At 44.4% G+C, this 16,652-nt stretch overlaps 1 protein-coding gene across 1 annotated transcript in view; it reads right to left on the bottom strand.

The window, feature by feature from the left end:
• Positions 1-16,652, bottom strand: part of ptprdb (protein tyrosine phosphatase receptor type Db) — a 161,619-nt gene that overhangs the window by 107,407 nt on the left and 37,560 nt on the right. The window contains exons 4-6 of the mRNA XM_037102768.1: positions 8,769-8,844; positions 7,407-7,451; positions 2,251-2,381 (exon numbers count right to left, since the gene is read on the bottom strand). The gene's annotated coding sequence lies outside the window, so the exon portion shown is untranslated. The remainder of the gene's footprint in view (positions 1-2,250; positions 2,382-7,406; positions 7,452-8,768; positions 8,845-16,652) is intronic.

Here is a 16,652-nt window from a genome sequence, read left to right as displayed (position 1 = left end):
TTGCAAAGGGGCAGATTTCAGGATATTTTCCACAGAGTCATGTATTTAAGGCTGCTTCCCTGAGATGAAATGGACAAATGGGACTCAGGCCGGCCGAACCGACGGGAAATCAGAGACTGTTGCACCCACATCTTTACAGAGAACCGCCTCGACCGCAGCTTCTCAGATAAAGCTGTTGCGCTCGACGGACGGACTCAAGTTCTTAGCTGAGAGAGCGCAGTGCGAGGAGAGGTGGACTGTGCGTTCACATCTTCGATGCTTGGTGCGGGCAAACTTGTAATGTGAAGATGCCAACAATATCATCATCATCATCTTGTTTGCCACTGTTTATGTTCACAGAGTGGCAAATGAGAGTGACAGAATGATTTCCCAGAGGTATTTGCACTTGTGTGTGCCTGTTTATATGCCCTATAACTGTATAAATGTTCTCAGCTAACACTCAGCTTGAAAAATGAAACTTTATTGGAGTAGTTAACGCTGTGTATAACTTCAATACAAATATGATGGCTCGGTGTTAAAATGGTCACTTTATGATGATGATGATGAATTATCATCCATTCTGTGTCCAACCTGTAGATGTAGATGAATTGGAATTAGTCAATTCCAGCTGAAAGAGTTAGAAAATGACTTCTGAGAAACTCAACAGCAATACATTATGGAAGAAACACTGTCCGAGCCACAGAGGATAAAGCCCAGACCGTCTGGTTCCATTTAAACCACCTTCTACCGGAGAAATAGTCCAAATGAAAGCTGTTAACGCTTATTGTGCATATCCAGTGTAACCAGGATGCGAGAATGACAAGTCACTGTTGAATATTTGAAAGGCCATTTTTCATCTCTGCGAGCACCACCAAGGAAATTTCATTCGCTTTCATTATGTCGGGGTGACGACAGAAGTTTCAGAGGACAGAAGTGCTCAAGAAAACCTCAAATGCTCAGCACGTAACACTGAAAATATGTGGTTGTGCATCGATACCAGTGATAAAATACTTAGTCTGTTGCATACTTTGCTCTACTTGGGTGAACTGCGGCTCTAACACATAAAAGATTATAACGTATCTAACAGTTAGATGTCTAGATGTGCCTAATACCTACTCAATCCCCCTCGTCTCCTGAGGGACATAAGGCCACAATAATCTTCCTTCACTGTCTGTATCCTTGACAACATGTTGAGGCTCACCTCAGATAAAGTTAATCTTCACCTCACAAGTCTAGAGTTTTGGTTTCCGTCCATCTCAGCGCTTTCTTGGTAATTACTAAATGCTAGCATACTTGCACACTTAATGAAGATGGTGCACATGGTAAACATTACGGGTGTCACAATTCTTCAATATGACTATTTGACTTTTAGGGTTTTTTTTTTCTCCCAGCTCGGACGTTCGTGACATCCAACCCCTCTCATAACTGAAGTTATAGAGATCAACAGATTGAGATTTAGGAACTACAACGTCTGCAAGGTTGCACTGCAACCGCACCCCCACCCCCACCCCCACCCTAGGTTCTCCTACAGGCTTGATAGGGGAGGGTGAGAGGAGGGATATTCAGTTGGTTGCAATCTGCATGTTCCCAAGTAAATTTCCCAACAACAGCTTGACTATATCCTGGTGTTTTTTTGGCATGTAAGGGTTCGGCAAGTTTGGGAAAAAAAAAATGTAAAAAAATTGAAAGTTCACAGAATAAGACAGAAGATAGAAATTCAGTATTCTACAGAGTTAGGTCTGTGATATCTGTCAGTTGATAGTTGGGTAAGTGTTCAGAAGTGCAGCTCGGGATACGGGTAAGCTAGCTGTGTCGTCTTTAAAGTTTTTCTTTTTTCCTCTTCGAATTTGTAGGCAGAGGTGGTGAAAAAAAATAAAATGCTGGGAGAAACGATGACCCGATTTTGACATTGACGAAACATCATTTAGATGGATTTTCGATTATGATCAATGTTGTGACACCCCTAGCAGGCGTTCTACTTGTCAAACATCATCATGTAACAGTAGCATTGTCGTTGTGAGCATGTTACCGTGCAGATGTTTGCCTCACAAAGCTGCTAACACAGACGCGTTGACCTGTAGCCTCTTCAGTTTTCCGAGGCTGTATGAGATGTTGAGATGTTGCGGCCTCCGGGCAAAAATGTTCTATTGACATCCTTCTGTGTCTTGCTGTCCTCGCACTGTAGATAATAAAAGCGAAGACCTCCACAAAAAGGAGTGGCTCACCATTTCATAAAAATGGTGCCAGAGGTGTTTTATTAATGTACATCACCTGTGTTTTAGAGGCGGCGGTGTCAGGACCTGCGTGACGGGCAAAATGCCAAGGCTGTCTTTCCTCGTATGTTATGGTAGACAGAAGCCGAAGCTCATGATTTCCCATCTCATTGGACTGTATAGTTGACCCTGTAAGTCATGAGGTAACAAAAAAAAAAAAATGTAATTCATGGCAGTATAAAAGACTTTATGACCTGGATGTGAAATCTCTGCAGCTTTCGGTTCCTGCCTTCCCAGCTCGATAATTGATTTCTAAAGCTTCTTTGCATCCCCATTGAACTGTCTCTCTATTTAAGCTTGAATGGTTGTGACGCATGAACCGAACTCATCACACCATCCACCTTTGAATAAATCCATCTTACTGTACATTCTTAATACACATCCAGCATGTTTATGAACGCTGATATGTCTCTGCCAGTTTTACAGCTATGCTCCCATAATCCCCATCCTAAACCACTGCCTGCATGTGTGTGAGTGTGTGTGAGTTGTCCCTTCATGTCTGTGTATTTGAGGCATGGTATTTAAGCTTCGGGCTTTCAGAGGGCCTCTCTTTCCCACGCCTTCCACACTATATGTAATACCATAGACAGCTCTCCAGTCGTCCACTCCTCTCCATCGAACCACTCAACACAATGGCCCGCCTGGACAGAATCACTCTGCACTGCGCCGTCAATATCTCCATTACCGTTTCAGTCAACAGAATAAACACAGTGAAAATTGAATGGTTACGGGTAATATTACTTTTGAATGAGCTGATGAAATGGGTGCAGCGATGATAAGAGCGAGGGGCTGAGATGGGGAGAGGTGATTATGTCGGTACAGCTAAGGCATAAAAGAGCGGAACAACAAATCGAGGCTGCGTTTCTCCCAGTCTTTCCTTTTCCTTTGTGACGAGCGACAACACGTCCAAGTCCAGAGTGAGCTGCTGAAACGGACACAATATGCGAAAAATGCACGCGTATCCCTCTGAACCAAACAAGACTTCATCTCAAATCGTCTTTTGTTACAGTTGTCAAAATGTTCATCTCACACATGTATCCTATAATTAGTTTTAATCTGGCTGCTCTTCTTTTAGAGAGCTGCGGCTCTCTCAAGATGAGAGGTCACGAGATGATTAGGAGGACTCAGTAGGAAAGCAGAAGAGATGAAACTCGCCTCCTCCAAACTGTGTTCATTTATTTCAAACTTTCCTCTCATCTTTTTTTCCCTCTTGAATTGCTTGATCATTTAAAAAAAAAAAGAAAAACCCTCCAGTTGTGACAGTTGTGCTGGGTATGAAGGGCCCATTTGCAAAAAAGTAGTTATCTCTGTTTTGACTCATTTTCCAGAATCGTGTTTTTAATTGTACACACCCTGGATTATCAGTCACATTAGTATTGTATTGCTTTATTTATTTTAAAGGGTCAATGTGTCCTTTAAGGACCTGTTATGCTTTTAAGATGTGTTCCTTTCCTTCAGTGTTCTTGCGCATGTAAATGATCTTGAAAGCTAAAACAGAAGCTCCATTCTCCCACAGAAAACACCCACTCCTGAAACGCCTCGTCTGTAGTCTCACCTTTAATTACGTGACTTTGTGACATGACACTATGTCACCATGTCCTGCAGCCCCAGACAGTACGAGAAAACCAATGTGTTTTTTGAGAGCTAAAGCATGTAAATCCAGTGGTAAACCAATCTGAAAATGAGTATAAAATGTCTCCTTTAAATCCGCCAGCCAAATTTTTGCAAATTAACTCTTCATATGAATTTCATCACAAAGGCTTGCATGAAAACATTCCTTCAGGGGGCAAGTAAAGTTAAAGGGGCATTTTTATGCCTTTACTTGAAAGCAAACAGTATAGGGAGACAGAAAATGAGGGGAAGAGACATGCAACACAGGTCCCTGGCTGAACTTGAGCTAGAGACATCAGGATGACATGGTCAGCAGCTTAAACCCCTCGGCCACCATGGTGCCCCTTTGACTCTGCCCGTCAGATGTGGTCATGCCCATACAGCATATTCACCGTTATACCGACGAAAGAGGAGAAAGACACCTTGGAAGGAATGTGAAGAAAGAAAGAAAGAAAGAAAGAAAGAAAGAAAGAAAGAAAGAAAGAAAGAAAGAAAGAAAGAAAGAAAGGTGGAGTGTTTAAGAATGGTGCTTGATGATGAATAGAAAGAGGAGTAAGAGGTTGATGATGGGACCCTCAGCAATGATAATCCCATTAGCACTGTACAGCATGTTTAAGCTCTCCAGTAATGACTGTGTGTGTGTGTGTGTGTGTGTGTGTGTGTGTGTGTGTGTGTGTGCACGTGTGTCACATGTGTAAGCACGAACCACGTGTGTGTGTGTGTGTGTGTGTGTGTGTGTGTGGCTGAGTCCTGCTCGGACCATCCTAATTATCAGATGTTACTCATGTGAGGGTAATTACAGCATCCCAGACAGTGGGAACAAGGCAACGAATGACCCAGAAATCTACGGGCTAATGAAGCGATAAGACACACACACACAGACACACACACCCGCACACACACTCACACACATGTTCTCATCCTCCGTGTCTTGCTCTCACCTCACACAGAGAGACGGGGCAGAGCGCGAGAAAGAAAGAAACAGTCAAAAAGAGTGAAAGGGGAACAGTGTTTCCCTCAGACTGCATTAGAGCGAGTAGAGAGATTTGGGAGGAGCTGTCAAGGGACGCTCTGTCAGGCGGCTTCAAGCTCAGCCCTCTTCCTCGTATGAACTAATCTGGCTGCTCTCTGTTCTCCGTCATATCTGGCCACGGCTGTGCGCCACTGTGGTCCGCTTCCACCGGCGGCGCGGCTTAAGCTCGGCTACCCAAGACTAAATTCTCTATTGAAGAATCATCTAGGTGTAATCCCTGTGTGAAGCCAGCCTCCGCACAGTACAGCCCATTATATCTCTCACCCATGACTACCACACAAAGCAAGGCGGCACACACGGCCGATGCAGGAGACAAGCATTGGGGACAGTTTGCAGAGTGCGTGGCAGCAGAGCCTCAGGGGTTATTTATTTAAATCGTTACGTAAAATGAGATCGGTTCACTTAAGGTGCCCCCCCCCCAGGAACACGTCAACCCGTTTCTCAGTCCTGGCGGGATGTTTTTCACCTCAGTGATTAAAATATTCAAATTTTAATACACCCTGTCACATATTTCTTTGATAATCCCGTCTCCTCGTCTTTCATATTTGCATTAACATTTAACATTTGCATTTTCTATTTGATTGTGGTTGAATTTTTCAGTTAAAAGAAAATATAGCCTTTTAACGACTTTAACAGGCAGAAAAAACAATGTCCCTACAATGCAACAATGTGAGGACAGAACCAAAATGTTATAAATGACTTGCTGTGAAACACTTTATCTAAACTTTATCAAAAACGATGCAAGAAAAAGAAAAAGAAAATATGTCTTATCGGATTTCATAGAATGTAAACTGTCCAAAACATTTCCGAGAGTTAACATATTAACACATCATTCCTTCATTAATATTTTAGAGTTGATGGTATCATGACTGGGTGTGAAAGGGGGCAACGTTCACTACTCTGAAAAAACCCACTGTTGTATAAAAGCTATCACTACGTGGGTCAAATATGTGAATCTGTGTCGATTTGAGCCACTTTTGCAACCTGACTTGACAGAATGCCAATGATGTAATAGTTTGACGGGTTTTGAATATCATGTCTCTTTGGAAAGAGAGAGAAAGCTAACTCATGGACACTTCATAAAACTGTTGTTGGCACCTGCAAATAAATGTTTGTGTTTTACACAGCACCCCAAATCTTTTTGGAACTGTTGTTGCTGTCTCAGAGGCCACGGGTATCGGGTCAGCGCTGTGTTCTGGCACATATCCTGAAATGAGGAACTGGAAATGGTATCCAGAAAGAAAAAAAATATGAATTGGCGCATCCCTTCAGACAACCAGCGGACACAAAGACACAAACGCCCTAAAAGGGTTCCCAAACTTGACTACATACACTGCTTGTGACCCCTTAAAGCAAAGCTGCCAGTCATGCCTGGCTTCTATCAGGTTAACCAAAGATAAGTTTTCTCCTCTCAGGATGTTTCATTTGACATTTCTAGACGCCCGAGGATGTAGAACTCTCCGATACTTCAAAAAAGCAAAAAAAAAAAACGTTGAGACCTCTCAGGTTTATCTCAGAAGTCGCCGTGGGGGTCTTGACCCTCGGGCTGATAAGCACTTCCTCAGAACACAGACAGGAAAACTTATCAGCAGGCTGAACTTAAGCCTTGTTCTCGAAGCGGCGGGGTGCCTCACGCAGCGCCGTTTCACAGTCTCCGTGCAGAGGGCATTTCTCTTGCTTGTACCAGTTTGCACAGCAGCTCCATTGACGCGGCAATTTAAGTGATAAGTGATACTGAGCGCGACCTACTCATGGTGTTGGTCTGCGAGGCAGAGCAGGTTACCCTCGGCCCACGCTGCCTCCATCGCAGGTTCCCCGTCTCTGTCGCTCCTACGCAGACTGAACATGTGTGTGTGTGTGTGTGTGTGTGTGTGTGTGTGTGTGTGTGTGTGCGTGTAGACATGACTGACTGTGCGTTTGAGTGAATTGTCTTGATCATATTCCCAATTACACAGATGAGTGTCTCTTCAATGCTGTACTCTTTGGCAATAGACGCAAATAAACAGACATGAATGTCGCGCAAACACACCCACTCGTGCACACAAAAACAGAAACACACACACACACACAGGCCGGAGGCACCAGGCACTTCATTTCCTATTCCACCCCCTCTCCTCATCCTCGGCACCCTCATATTCCACTCTGGCCTCCCCAACACTCAACCCACAGTCACTATAGCAACCTCACACAGAGCGACTGGCAGCCAGAGGGCTAATCATGTCGTTACAACATCTGTCAGAAAACAGAGACGCACACCCTTTAAACATTCATACAGCTGCACATACCTCCAGCAGCACTTGGGCTCAGGTGTCGATCTGTCCTCTCAGACATCTAGGAATGAACATGCCTGCACACGCTCACGGGCATGTCTTTACTAACACACACACACACACACACACACACACACACACACACACACACACACACACGCACACACACACACACACACACACACACACACACAAGCACACTATAATAAGGTCAAATTGAAGTTTTTCATTTTTTTTTACCTTTGCTCATGGTTCATCCTGGAACATGAAGTTTAAAAGTGGGAGCTGGAAGAGAAAAAGACGAGATTTTTCATGTGAGTTGGAGGTGTCTGTCTGCGCACTTGATCTATGAACAAAAAGCCACACTGATTGGTTTTTAGTGATAGTCTCTCGGCCAGGAGGAGTCATTTGCTTGAAAAACCTGTCTTGGAAGAGACAGAGAGATAAATGAAGAGGGGGGCCCTGCTCAGGGACTTGCTGGTAAAATGGGACAATCAAGTCTGCCACAGAAACATGCCTGCTGGGTATGTTGCTCTGCTGCCACCTGTGGACCAGACCCGGTACTCCACCTACACAGAAGTCTGAGGACGCTGACCTCAGAGCATCCTATCCTGATCCCGCTTATTAAACTGGGAAAATGGGAGCTAGGAAAGATGACTATTTGACTCGCGCAAACTAAGTTATTGCTGCAGCAGAGAGTCGTAGACCCGCAGTGTTCCACATGCTGTCTGATTCAACAGTCCCCCCCCTCGATAACATCTCACTGCCTTCACTGTACGGTGCGTGCGACTCCCAGTGAAGCCTCAGTATACTGCGCCGCATCATCTGACGATACTTTCAAAGAGTTTGATGAAATCTATTTTTGTTTTTTGTTTTTTTGAAGTTCGCAGAGGCTTCCTTCCAAAATGAGTCACACACACACACACACACACACACTCAAGCTCGACTCAAGCTCCAGCCAGTCTCAGACACGGAAAGTGCCACTCAGAGAAACACACACACACACACACAGCCTACGTGCAGCCTCTGCATCTTTTAACAAACCGGAGTGGGGTGAGCGAATGCTTTATATTTAGAATGGTGACGCTATGCAAACCCGAGCGCTAACATGAGAGGAAAGCTCAGCGATGCGTTAGAGAGCTGCATATTCAATAATGTATCAGAGGCAGCGTTTTTAAAAACAGCTGGGGATCGCTGCTCTGTCTTGTCCTGTCTGCCCGTCTGTCTCTTTGCATGTCTTCCCCTCCAGTCCGTCCACTGCGACGGCAGCAGATTTGCCTCTCCGGCAGGGAGCTGATGTTTGGTTAAACTTTCATCCTGTCGACAGTCTCTTCACTCGCTCTCTCTGTCCCCGAGGATGAGTCCCCTCTCTGTGCTTCCTTCTTTCGTTCTCCCCCCCCCCCCCCTTCTCTTGAATCAAGATCCCACCCCCTTTCTCTTTCTTTTTTATACTCCCCCTCTCTGTGTCTTCTTCTCAGCAGACATGGCGCATCCTTTTTTAGCAACATCAACCATGCACAAGTCAGGCCCAGGCCCGGGGAAGGAAGTTTATATGCGTGTGCGCTTGTGCGTCTGAAGGTCGTCGTGATATCCGGTACTTACGTGTTTCAGTACACAGGTCCACTGTGCTGCTTCATCCTTGAGGAATGAAAGAACAAGAAATCTCCCCAGAATTCTCCTGCAAGAGAGAAGAAGAGAGAGGGAAGAGAGAGGGAGCAGAGAGGGGAGGGTAGGGGGGGGAGAGGGGGGAAAAGGAAAAGTAGGAGAGGGATTAGGAACAGAGCCTTAGCCTTTCAGAACTGAACGCTCTCAAAGCCAACTGCGCTTTCAACTAGCTTCCCTGTGTCTGAACTCTGCCTCCGCGTTGGTGTGTGTTGTGATCGTGAGATATCATTTTCGACTGAAGCTTCCAGGTTAAACATATTCTAAGGGGGGGGCAATCATTTTTTTTCCAAAAAGCAGGTCAGGTCAAATGGACGGCCCTGGCTCAACTCCTACCGGGGGCTTTTATGGCTTTCAAGGGCTTCCTTTGCCAGCCACTTACAAGCTGCTGCGAAGGGGAAGAGGGGCTATAAAAGCACAGAGTGGGAAAAAAAAAGCACACAGCGCCTCAGTATGATAAGTACACAGCTGGATCAAAGGGGTCGTATTAGGACACACACGTGAATAACCGGCAAAGAGGTGTTCCAAACATAAGCAAAGAGGGGCCGCATGCACAGAACACCCCACACACATCCAGATGTTACTCGTCAGTGTCCTGCGACGGTCTTCCGCCATCTATGGAGTGCAGCACGTCGCAGCAGAATAGAAATCACTTTGGCCGGCGGAGTGAAATCAGGGATGGGTCTCAGGGGCAGTCGCAGTGTTATTCTTTCCAAAGCCCTCCTTGGTTGAACTTGGAGGCCTTGGACAAGAAACCTCCTGCAGTATTGCTGGGAATCAGCCACTGCAGTACATCAGTTTTGAACTTTTTTTTGATGTAAATATCCAACCTGAGCACTTTTAACACATCCTGATTCTTGTTGTGAGACCTCATTTATCGCCGAGCACACTGTGCAGGCCGGATGAGTTCCAGAAAATATGAGAGTCCATCATGCATTCGGTCGACAATAGTGAGATTGTTAAGAGTGACTCTGGAGCAAGGTGCCGTAACACAGAGCCGCCACTAGTCTGTGCTGTTACACCACTCCTGTGTTTGTGCCGCTGACCGACTTACTAAATAAGGGCAGAGACAATGATGGCAGCATACATTAACTGCAGGATCTGATGATGTAAAGATCGAGATTGATTTAATTACCAAATGAAAACTAGGACATCTGTCATTCCCGTCGCATTCCTCAACCTCTGAAACGCCAGTTCGCGAGGGCTGCGTCTCACGTGATGCAATCAAAGGCCATCTGAAGGATGTGCTACATGCAGTGTGTGCACTGTGGCAAATGTATGCGCGCCATGTGTGAAAACTAGTTCACACTTTATTTTCAGTTGATGACACATTCCTCCCCGGATTCCTTCTCCGCTCGCGCCATGTTTCTTCTGTAACGATCTGACGGCGGCTGGTGAAATCAGTTGGGCGGAGGATTATTATAAGCATTCGGTTACCCTCTATTGTGGGCGGCAGGTTTTGTTTTTTTTTTCTCTCCATCATGTTGTTTTCCTGTTGGTGTTTCAGTGCTCCCTGGTTGGAAACCACCTTGTTAGTGAGAATGTGCTTCACCTGTGCTGGCCCAGCAGAAGTAATTAAAGCCTCGGCTGCAGCCTTGTGCGGGAGAGGAAGCGTTCGGAAAGTAGATCATTTGGAAAGCTCATGTTGGCGAAAGCAATTTCAGTTTACAGCTCTTGCACAATAAGCTGGGACAAGTTATGTTATCCTCTCTTTCGGTGGACATGGCATTACTGTAGATTTCTCCTGGATTTTTTTTTTTTTCTGTGATACAGTGGCACCCGCGGTGAAAGTCTGTCTGCAAACCCTTTTGGTTGCTTTGAATCTCTCTGAGGACTCCCATGGGAACCCTTCAGAGCAGCCTCTGAATCCCTTTAATGTTGATGGCTGAAGTGACTATTCAGTGAGAGTCAAAATGTTGATAGTAATTCGAAGGGGAATTCGACTCTTGCTCCATCTGGACATCACCTTAAAGATCTCTGCTGGTGGCGGAAAATGATTCAAGCTGCAAATTATTTAGGTCACTAAAGTGCTTTCACATACCCTTTTCACTCCATGAACCAAACTATTTCTGCACTGACCTGCACAGCAATGGCCCAGATAATTTTTTGATGTCTAACCCGAACCAGGGCAGCTCAGTGGAACTCGGTTTACTTTGGTTTGGCTTCACTCAGCATGTGTGAAACACTCTTCTGAGGTTTCTGTCAACTGGATTCAACATCAAGTGGGTGAGCCGAGTGGGCATCAGATGGCCATCTCTTAAGCCCAGCTCTGACTGTAGTGCCACAGTAAGGCCATGCATAACACTGACATGGTTACCTACAACTTCATTTCCAGTCACAACCTCCTCAGGCTACATCATCTCTTTTTGGAGACAATTAAAGGTCCTGTATTGTAGAAAGGGAGGTTTCCATGTTTTGTTTTTTTTTGGATTATGAAGCAGATCTGGGCACTGTCTTACTACTGTTCAAGTATTAACCAACATGGCTGTGGTTGTAAAAGCACCAACAGAGCTCATGTGGAAAAGTAGTGGATGGTGGCTTCTCAGGTCTGTGAGAGCTGGCCAATCAGAGCTGACAGGGCTTTTCAGGTGTGGCACCTTAAAGAGACCAGCACTAAAACTGACCATTCACATATAGGATGAACAGAGGTGGTACAACAATGGAGAGTATGAAAAAATAACTTTTTTTTTAAGGTAAACATTAAAGGTGCAATATGTAACAACTGACCACGTATCAAATTACTACTCCAAACCAAAGGTGGGCAGCATATAGCCAAAGTAAGTATTAACTGCTGCTAGCTGTAGCTGATGTTCACTATGTAGCTCCTTTAGCCACGTAGCTAATGGTCCAGACTGGCAGCTCGGAGGATCCAGGGAGTGTTTACACTACTTGTTCAGAAGCTCTGGACTGTTACGGCCCGGGGCTAGCTGGTTAGCATGCTATCTTCATCTGCTTTCTTTGGAACAATGCATCATAAAAGTGTCAGAACATCAGAACGTATTTTTTCCTTTGCATTCTGTTGATGTTTTCAGTTCACTTTTGGTCGCTTTCAACAGAGAATTCCCACATGTTGCACCTTTAAAGCATTTACACAATCTCTAGTTGACAGACAAAAATAAAAGTATGAACCTGAAAATGAGCATGATGTAGAACCTTTAAGTATACATGGTTTTAAGATGATATTCGTCAGCTTCATAATTTTTGAGAGAAAATATATTTCAGCAGCAAATGAAATTTTGTAAACATGTTTACTCTTTCGAGGTGTGTATGCAGCTCCGATCAAAGTTTGCCCGGAATGATCGGGAGGCTGTTGCAGGTCAAGCTGGCAACAGGGACTCTCAGAACGGCATGACACAGTTTTGTGTAAACAACTCGAACTTGTTTACAACTTGTTTACGTGCGTGTGTCTGACGTTTAGGGGTTTACACAAAGGAACAGGCATCCAATCCGCCTCCGCAAGGATGATTAAGCATTTTGGGATGATACATGATGCACGACTGCCTGCGTAAATCAAGTGAGCCTTCAAAGGTGACCCGCTTCTCTCGCAACTCTCGAGACAGGAAAACGGCCTACGGTTGGAACGAGGATTATTGAACAGCAGTGATGGTCCCTGCGTACCCATCCGACAACCTGTACATGAGGCAGCGAGACAACACGGAGACAGGGAAGGGGCACGCGCAAGATAGAAATTCGAGTCACACTTTAATCCTAAACTACATAAAAAATTAGCTCCTCTTAAAGCCTAAAGCGGGATAAGTACGGCTAAATCTGGCATTTTGAGCCGAGTCAGATTACAATGTTCCTGTGTGCGTTCATTTCTCGATTTAACATACTAAATGGAACTAAATTTCCTGTGACTTTTACCAAAGAGTTGGTTTTAACTCGCATGCCTCTATTGCCATTTTCGAGCAGACACCTATTCATAATAGATGTCTAACACAAAAACAATGTGAGAAATGTTTATACGTATCGTTTGACCTCATGTTGAGGTTTTTATAGGGGGTTAAATTATGGTTTATCTGGGATCAAGGGCTCCTTGTTGGCATATTCTGTGTAAGGCTTTAGACTGTGAATTAAACAGTATAGCACATTTCACAACACTGAATCTAAAGCAGCACCAGGTGACTTTCTTGTATTAACGATGGAAAAAAAAATGTACTTGGTGTATTGTGAAGTGACTTGTAGTGAGAATTATTGCCAAACTGCTGTTCGTCTCAGCTCTGCAAAGCATTTTATTGTCTTTCTGCTCGATGTTTTGGTTTCAACGCCTGCAACTTAACTGTTTTGGTTCATTCACCACTTGATATTTTTGAGTATTTTTTTTGTCTTTTATTTTGACAGGACAGAAAACAGGGGCAGGGAGTTGGACTCAAACGGTCATCTGTACGTGGGGAGCACGCTTAACCAACTGAGCTACTGTGGTGGCCCAACTCAACCAATTTACTCATTAAAATGTGCTTACAGTTTTTGAGGAGTACAGCTGCGTATGTGAATAAGTTAGCATAAAAAGTATCTTATGTGGCTCCAGAGGAAGCTGCGTGTAATCTGATAAACTGCCTCCTATGATCAGTGTTGCCACAGTTACCTTGAAAAAGTAATCTGATTACTGATTACTCCTTTAAAAAGTAACTTAGTTATTTTTAAAACAAGTAATCAGTAAAGTAACTAAGTTAGATTGCAGCAAGTTACTTTATTAGTTACATTCAGCAAACACCTCTGCCGCCTCAGCAGACATTCAGTGTGGCCTTCAGTTTTCTCTCCATCTCTGCATACTCCTTCTCCAGGTAGGAAGAAAAAGATATTCTGTGAGGCAGCACGGCATTGATAGTAGTAGGCATCTTGTTTATTACGGCACGAAACGAGGGCGAGAAAACCATGTTTAAGTGCAGCATTTCCTCTACAACATACCGCCCAAGTCCAGCCTTTGTTGTTTGCATGGCGGGGGTCTTACCACAGAAGTCGAGGCCGTGGCTTTGCTCACAGCTCTCTGCTTAACACCACCTGGTGGGACTTGCTCTGTAAACTTAACTGTGCTGTGCTGCGACTTCAAATTTGATGTCATGTTTTTGAAGCTTGATAGTATTTTGTCGCCAACACAGAGTGTACAACGAACCTTAATATTCTCATCTTTGACACAAACTCAAAATAAGGACTGTTTCCAGCTAGAAAACGCGCACCTCTCTCCTCCCTGCTGAAAAAAACAGCATGGTTAGTGCTGGTTTGGTGCTGGTTTAGCTGGTGGGCCAGCATGATGATGCTGGTCTGGACTTGTGACAGAAATGGGAGCAAAAAACAAAGAGTTGCATTTATATTTTTGTATATTTAGTGCAGTATTTACTGTTTGTTTCGGGTGCCCTCAAATGACCCCAAAATCTTGCATGTTCAGAGCTTGTGTTAAATAAACTCGGTGTACTGTGACAACCTCACTGACTTTGTGTCCTGTATTGGGCTTTCACAGACAACTTCACTCCTTTTCATACTCTGCAATATGAATAAGTTGTAGACACATCCCATACTGGTGACCAGCATTCTAGCAGCAAAGTACAACATATGCTGGTCTATGCTGTTTTTTCCAGCAGGGCTCCCTCCATTGTTGTTTGTGTTTGTGACGCCGCGTGGTGTTACACCTGAGTTGTCCTCATGCTGAAAACGTCACGTACGTGACATCACTGCACAAGATGCAAGAAGAAATCAACAATATATATTTTTATTAAGGAAAATGACAAAAATAATAGGAACGCACAGTGACTTGAATAAGTAACTTTAATCTGATTACTGGTTTGGAAATATTAACCCATTAGATTACTTCAGTCAGATTAGAGTAACGCGTTACTAAGTAACTAAGATATTAAGTAACGCGTAACTAAGTTAGTAAGTAACCCTCAATGCAACTCAGCCACTGACTGACATCACTGGAAGCAATTTATCAGATTCCATATCAGCTTCCTCTGGAGCCACAGAAGGCTTTATTTATACTACATTTTTCACATATGCAGTAGTGCTCCCCCGAGACCTGTAATGTTTAAAATTGGTGGTGCTGCCCTTTAAGGTAGCTCAAAACACAATTACTGATAATGCTCTGTGTCTACACTCGCATAGGGGTGTTCCGATATGACGCAAGTATCTGAAACTGCCCAAAATGCTGGAATTGGTATCAGCAGGCACGCACGTCCGTGCACCTATCTGCGGGATAGATGGCGAGCAGCTTGTGTAACTGCAAACACATGCGTAACATATCATCAATACAGGGTTAGCAGAGTAGAGCTGTTAATATATAATGTTAATAATGATATATGATGTGATATGTGCTAGCTTGTTAACGTTAGCGACCAGGTGAGTGTTTGGGTAACTTTCCAATTTGAGTGCGTCCTGCAGGTTGCTAGATTGGAGGTGGTTGTTTTTGTAGCAATGACAGCACGTACAGCAGGAACTGCGAAACACAGCTTGCCATTGGCTGCCTATTTCAGCTGTCTTACACCCACATTCTACATCAAATGAGTCAGACTATAGTATTTTGGCCTGATGTGCTATCGGCAATTCTTTTTTGAGACACTTTGACTTTTAGCCCCGAGTCAAGCGCCGCCCTGCATGCCCCACGATGCATTAAGGTACCACATTTTTTTCTTAGATCCTCCAGGTCTGACAGATGTCGACATCCCTCAAACTCCTCACCCCCAGTTCGTCACCCGTGTGTTACATTTTTCCCTGTCCTTGACAACATAAGCCCTTAAGATATTGACTGGGTTATTTTCTCAGATCTGACGAAGTTTCAAACCCAAGCAGAAGTAATTATCTGTTCCTCTCGACCTCTTGAGAAAACCACTTCAAACTGGTGATGTTGCAGAGAAAGCTTTCCTCTTAATGCTTGTACTGGTGGGAGGTAAGAGCTACGGCGGAGGGTGGCTGCGAGCACTGTACAACAAAGCAAATTCCATGTAATGGCAGTGTAATGACGCGGCTTACACAAAGGGCGCAAACATCCCCGCTGAGAAACGGTGTCACGTCTTTGTGAAATAATCCTATATTTTAAAATTCCATTAACACCACAATGACGAGAAAATCGCGATGACTGTTCTCCAGAGCGGCAGATGGCTTTGTGTGCTTGGGGTGGCCCCGCAGTCATGGATATATGGTGACAATTGTGAATTATCATTTGGTAGGTGCAACAAATTACTCAGTGGTGTCCTACTTTTAAAGACATATTAGACGCTAGTGTGCTCGGGGCCAGGAGAACGGATGACTGAGGGAGCGAAATAGTGAAAGAAAAGTGTCTACAACACAGAGGGGAAACAAGAAAAATGAACCAGTGTTACAGAGCGAGAAAGAGAGAGGGGGATAAGGAGAATTATAGCAAATGAGAAAGGGCAAATGAGATATAAGAGGGAAGAAGTGCTTCCAAAGTGGAGAAACTCTGACAGAGCTGTGCCCTGCTCCATCTGCTCGGCCATCATCCTTGAAAGGCAAAATTACACAGTATATCTAATTCTCTTGCACAGTTAACATCAAATTGTCTCAGCGCTAACACACTAATTCTCTCACCGGCAAAGACAACGCGTGCAGCTTTTTTATTTTTTTAATTTTCTCTCACTACGTACCCGCAAAGTTTCTGAATAAGAAACACCTGACATTTTACCCCCCTCTAAGGCGAAGGAGACGCAGCCTTAATTTAGTCAGAATGAATAGGAAAAGGTGGGAGAATGTCACAGAGGTGGCGGCAGGTGAGATCAGCGCGACCTGACACCTGCTTATTTCCTGCTTTTGACGAGGTCACAAATGTTAGGCTGATATTGGAATCCCACGAGTGCAGAATGGGAATGCTGGGGC

Source organism: Acanthopagrus latus, chromosome 1, assembly GCF_904848185.1.
Source record: "Acanthopagrus latus isolate v.2019 chromosome 1, fAcaLat1.1, whole genome shotgun sequence".
Lineage (NCBI taxonomy): Eukaryota > Metazoa > Chordata > Actinopteri > Spariformes > Sparidae > Acanthopagrus > Acanthopagrus latus.
The sequence above is the reverse complement of the archived record's forward strand: the minus strand, read 5'-3'. Positions and strand labels throughout refer to the sequence as shown.